The sequence below is a fragment of the Pseudophryne corroboree genome, chromosome 11 (genome assembly GCF_028390025.1).
Source record: "Pseudophryne corroboree isolate aPseCor3 chromosome 11, aPseCor3.hap2, whole genome shotgun sequence".
Taxonomy (NCBI): domain Eukaryota; kingdom Metazoa; phylum Chordata; class Amphibia; order Anura; family Myobatrachidae; genus Pseudophryne; species Pseudophryne corroboree.
Genome location: NC_086454.1, coordinates 129,331,668 through 129,337,667, shown reverse-complemented (window position 1 = coordinate 129,337,667; position 6,000 = coordinate 129,331,668). Strand labels below are relative to the sequence as shown.

The 6,000-nt window shown below is 34.6% G+C and overlaps 3 non-coding genes across 3 annotated transcripts; all 3 read left to right on the top strand.

Annotated features, from left to right (window-relative positions):
- The first annotated feature begins 517 nt into the window (after positions 1-517).
- Positions 518-590, top strand: TRNAT-UGU (transfer RNA threonine (anticodon UGU)). Its single transcript has one exon. It is a non-coding gene; the product is annotated as a tRNA-Thr (tRNA).
- A 3,141-nt stretch (positions 591-3,731) lies between these two features.
- Positions 3,732-3,804, top strand: TRNAT-UGU (transfer RNA threonine (anticodon UGU)). The gene has a single exon. It is a non-coding gene; the product is annotated as a tRNA-Thr (tRNA).
- Positions 3,805-5,346: 1,542 nt separating this feature from the next.
- TRNAT-UGU (transfer RNA threonine (anticodon UGU)) lies at positions 5,347-5,419 on the top strand. Its single transcript has one exon. It is a non-coding gene; the product is annotated as a tRNA-Thr (tRNA).
- Positions 5,420-6,000: the final 581 nt, after the last annotated feature.

Sequence of the window (6,000 nt, the reverse complement as noted above, 5' to 3'; positions counted from 1 at the left end):
GTCTAAAACATATTTGTTGCATTTTATTGGGCTGATTCTGTTCATGCTGATAGTTCCAACAAGTTTTTCACTATTATTATGAAACTATGGTAAGAGCTTTCCAATAATTTAACTTTAATGATAGCACAAAAACACACACATTAGGAGGTTTTTAATACTTCTCACCCTGTTGTACACCTGTTCTGTTTCTGCTGACAGGCATGGTATTATCATTTCAGCTCACTACAGGACACTCTTACACAAAGTTGGAGAGCCATTAAAAATATGTCCAACTTTTTCAATATTTTCTATATAATTCAATTCAAGCAAAGACAGCTAATTTTTGCATTTATTTGATTTTCTGAAAAAGTTATATACTACATGCCTCAATCAAGGATATTGCAAATTTGTAGAATTTTTTTGTGAAAAGTCTACATTGGGACAAAAAGCGACAATAAAATGATAACAGAGATTTGAAATTTGCAGAAGATTTTTTTCCATCACTAAGCAGAATGAACATACATGGTGCTGAAGGCAAGGCTCCATAGCTCAGGTGTTAGAGCACTGGTCTTGTAAACCAGGGGTTGTGAGTTCAAATCTCACTGGGGCCTAGTGCTACTTTCTTGTTACTGCTGCTAAAATATAAATTGCAGCTCCCAATGTTGAAATAGTCTGCTCAAGAGCTTTAAGTGAGGAGAACCATTTCAATTTGGTCACACATTAGGATATTCAATTTGTACACAGAGTTATGATGTTCAGTCTAATCTGCAAATTGGTTCCAAGAGCATGTCTTAAAATTATTTTATTGTACTGATTCTGTTCATGCTGATAATCCCATCATAATTTTTCAGTATCATTACAAACTGTAGAAAGAGCTTTTCCATAATTAAACTTTAAAGATAGCAACAATGGTATATACATTGTATTAATCTGTATTGTACCGTGCAGGAATCAACTTCATCAGTTGATCCAGAAGAGTTTTGAATTGACAACTGTAGGTGCCAGAAGGCTTTTTTGGTCATGTAAGCATATATAAAGTACAAATGCAAGCATACTCAAGGTAATGACCACTATTGATCACAAATATCTCAATATAAAGACATTCTGTCATATCATTTTGAAGGCATTCCAGACTAAGGAGCACAAGGTTTGTGAGGCATGGAAAACATGACCAACATTTCCTCAATTTTATATATACACCTATTCAACATACAACAGCAAACTGAAAGTTTCTTTAAATTGTTTAATAGGTTATTAACTGCATGTCCCAAGCAGGCATTTCAGCAGTGGTCATTTGTTAAAAGTGTATATTTGGAGAATGAGCTACAACTAATAATATCCAATAAGATTACTGAAATTTGAAGAAAACTCTTTTCCACCATAATTTAGACCCCGTATTGGTCTCAGTTCTGGCTACTTATGTGGCTCCATCTCTCAGGGGTTAGAGCACTGGTCTCGTAAACCAGGGGTCATGAGGTCCAATCTCACTGGGACCTAGTGTTTCCCAATGTTAAAATAGTCTATGCAATATCTTTAAGTGAGGAGAACCATTTCAATTTGGTCACACATTTGGATATTCAATTTGTACACAGAGTTATGATGTTCAGTCTAATCTGCTGATTGGTTACAAGAGCATGTCTAAAACATATTTGTTGCATTTTATTGGGCTGATTCTGTTCATGCTGATAGTTCCAACAAGTTTTTCACTATTATTATGAAACTATGGTAAGAGCTTTCCAATAATTTAACTTTAATGATAGCACAAAAACACACACACATTAGGAGGTTTTTAATACTTCTCACCCTGTTGTACACCTGTTCTGTTTCTGCTGACAGGCATGGTATTATCATTTCAGCTCACTACAGGACACTCTAACACAAAGTTGGAGAGCCATTAAAAATATGTCCAACTTTTTCAATATTTTCTATATAATTCAATTCAAGCAAAGACAGCTAATTTTTGCATTTATTTGATTTTCTGAAAAAGTTATATACTACATGCCTCAATCAAGGATATTGCAAATTTGTAGAATTTTTTTGTGAAAGGTCTACATTGGGAAAAAAAGCGACAATAAAATGATAACAGAGATTTGAAATTTGCAGAAGATTTTTTTCCATCACTAAGCAGAATGAACAAACATGGTGCTGAAGGCAAGGCTCCATAGCTCAGGGGTTAGAGCACTGGTCTTGTTCAAATCTCACTGGGGCCTAGTGCTACTTTCTTGTTACTGCTGCTAAAATATAAATTGCAGCTCCCAATGTTGAAATAGTCTGCTCAAGAGCTTTAAGTGAGGAGAACCATTTCAATTTGGTCACACATTTGGATATTCAATTTGTACACAGAGTTATGATGTTCAGTCTAATCTGCAAACTGGTTCCAAGAGCATGTCTTAAAATTATTTTATTGTACTGATTCTGTTCATGCTGATAATCCCATCATAATTTTTCAGTATCATTACAAACTGTAGAAAGAGCTTTTCCATAATTAAACTTTAAAGATAGCAACAATGGTATATACATTGTATTAATCTGTATTGTACCGTGCAGGAATCAACTTCATCAGTTGATCCAGAAGAGTTTTGAATTGACAACTGTAGCTGCCAGAAGGCTTTTTTGGTCATGTAAGCATATATAAAGTACAAATGCAAGCATACTCAAGGTAATGACCACTATTGGTCACAAATATCTCAATATAAAGACATTCTGTCATATCATTTTGAAGGCATTCCAGACTAAGGAGCACAAGGTTTGTGAGGCATGGAAAACATGACCAACATTTCCTCAATTTTATATATACACCTATTCAACATACAACAGCAAACTGAAAGTTTCTTTAAATTGTTTAATAGGTTATTAACTGCATGTCCCAAGCAGGCATTTCAGCAGTGGTCATTTTTTAAAAGTGTATATTTGGAGAATGAGCTACAACTAATAATATCCAATAAGATTACTGAAATTTGAAGAAAACTCTTTTCCACCATAATTCAGACCCCGTATTGGTCACAGTTCTGGCTACTTATGTGGCTCCATCTCTCAGGGGTTAGAGCACTGGTCTCGTAAACCAGGGGTCATGAGGTCCAATTTCACTGGGACCTAGTGTTTCCCAATGTTAAAATAGTCTATGCAATATCTTTAAGTGAGGAGAACCATTTCAATTTGGTCACACATTTGGATATTCAATTTGTACACAGAGTTATGATGTTCAGTCTAATCTGCTGATTGGTTACAAGAGCATGTCTAAAACATATTTGTTGCATTTTATTGGGCTGATTCTGTTCATGCTGATAGTTCCAACAAGTTTTTCACTATTATTATGAAACTATGGTAAGAGCTTTCCAATAATTTAACTTTAATGATAGCACAAAAACACACACATTAGGAGGTTTTTAATACTTCTCACCCTGTTGTACACCTGTTCTGTTTCTGCTGACAGGCATGGTATTATCATTTCAGCTCACTACAGGACACTCTTACACAAAGTTGGAGAGCCATTAAAAATATGTCCAACTTTTTCAATATTTTCTATATAATTCAATTCAAGCAAAGACAGCTAATTTTTGCATTTATTTGATTTTCTGAAAAAGTTATATACTACATGCCTCAATCAAGGATATTGCAAATTTGTAGAATTTTTTTGTGAAAAGTCTACATTGGGACAAAAAGCGACAATAAAATGATAACAGAGATTTGAAATTTGCAGAAGATTTTTTTCCATCACTAAGCAGAATGAACATACATGGTGCTGAAGGCAAGGCTCCATATCTCAGGGGTTAGAGCACTGGTCTTGTAAACCAGGGGTCGTGAGTTCAAATCTCACTGGGGCCTAGTGCTACTTTCTTGTTACTGCTGCTAAAATATAAATTGCAGCTCCCAATGTTGAAATAGTCTGCTCAAGAGCTTTAAGTGAGGAGAACCATTTCAATTTGGTCACACATTTGGATATTCAATTTGTACACAGAGTTATGATGTTCAGTCTAATCTGCAAATTGGTTCCAAGAGCATGTCTTAAAATTATTTTATTGTACTGATTCTGTTCATGCTGATAATCCCATCATAATTTTTCAGTATCATTACAAACTGTAGAAAGAGCTTTTCCATAATTAAACTTTAAAGATAGCAACAATGGTATATACATTGTATTAATCTGTATTGTACCGTGCAGGAATCAACTTCATCAGTTGATCCAGAAGAGTTTTGAATTGACAACTGTAGGTGCCAGAAGGCTTTTTTGGTCATGTAAGCATATATAAAGTACAAATGCAAGCATACTCAAGGTAATGACCACTATTGATCACAAATATCTCAATATAAAGACATTCTGTCATATCATTTTGAAGGCATTCCAGACTAAGGAGCACAAGGTTTGTGAGGCATGGAAAACATGACCAACATTTCCTCAATTTTATATATACACCTATTCAACATACAACAGCAAACTGAAAGTTTCTTTAAATTGTTTAATAGGTTATTAACTGCATGTCCCAAGCAGGCATTTCAGCAGTGGTCATTTGTTAAAAGTGTATATTTGGAGAATGAGCTACAACTAATAATATCCAATAAGATTACTGAAATTTGAAGAAAACTCTTTTCCACCATAATTCAGACCCCGTATTGGTCACAGTTCTGGCTACTTATGTGGCTCCATCTCTCAGGGGTTAGAGCACTGGTCTCGTAAACCAGGGGTCATGAGGTCCAATTTCACTGGGACCTAGTGTTTCCCAATGTTAAAATAGTCTATGCAATATCTTTAAGTGAGGAGAACCATTTCAATTTGGTCACACATTTGGATATTCAATTTGTACACAGAGTTATGATGTTCAGTCTAATCTGCTGATTGGTTACAAGAGCATGTCTAAAACATATTTGTTGCATTTTATTGGGCTGATTCTGTTCATGCTGATAGTTCCAACAAGTTTTTCACTATTATTATGAAACTATGGTAAGAGCTTTCCAATAATTTAACTTTAATGATAGCACAAAAACACACACATTAGGAGGTTTTTAATACTTCTCACCCTGTTGTACACCTGTTCTGTATCTGCTGACAGGCATGGTATTATCATTTCAGCTCACTACAGGACACTCTTACACAAAGTTGGAGAGCCATTAAAAATATGTCCAACTTTTTCAATATTTTCTATATAATTCAATTCAAGCAAAGACAGCTAATTTTTGCATTTATTTGATTTTCTGAAAAAGTTATATACTACATGCCTCAATCAAGGATATTGCAAATTTGTAGAATTTTTTTGTGAAAAGTCTACATTGGGACAAAAAGCGACAATAAAATGATAACAGAGATTTGAAATTTGCAGAAGATTTTTTTCCATCACTAAGCAGAATGAACATACATGGTGCTGAAGGCAAGGCTCCATAGCTCAGGTGTTAGAGCACTGGTCTTGTAAACCAGGGGTTGTGAGTTCAAATCTCACTGGGGCCTAGTGCTACTTTCTTGTTACTGCTGCTAAAATATAAATTGCAGCTCCCAATGTTGAAATAGTCTGCTCAAGAGCTTTAAGTGAGGAGAACCATTTCAATTTGGTCACACATTAGGATATTCAATTTGTACACAGAGTTATGATGTTCAGTCTAATCTGCAAATTGGTTCCAAGAGCATGTCTTAAAATTATTTTATTGTACTGATTCTGTTCATGCTGATAATCCCATCATAATTTTTCAGTATCATTACAAACTGTAGAAAGAGCTTTTCCATAATTAAACTTTAAAGATAGCAACAATGGTATATACATTGTATTAATCTGTATTGTACCGTGCAGGAATCAACTTCATCAGTTGATCCAGAAGAGTTTTGAATTGACAACTGTAGGTGCCAGAAGGCTTTTTTGGTCATGTAAGCATATATAAAGTACAAATGCAAGCATACTCAAGGTAATGACCACTATTGATCACAAATATCTCAATATAAAGACATTCTGTCATATCATTTTGAAGGCATTCCAGACTAAGGAGCACAAGGTTTGTGAGGCATGGAAAACATGACCAACATTTCCTCAATTTTAT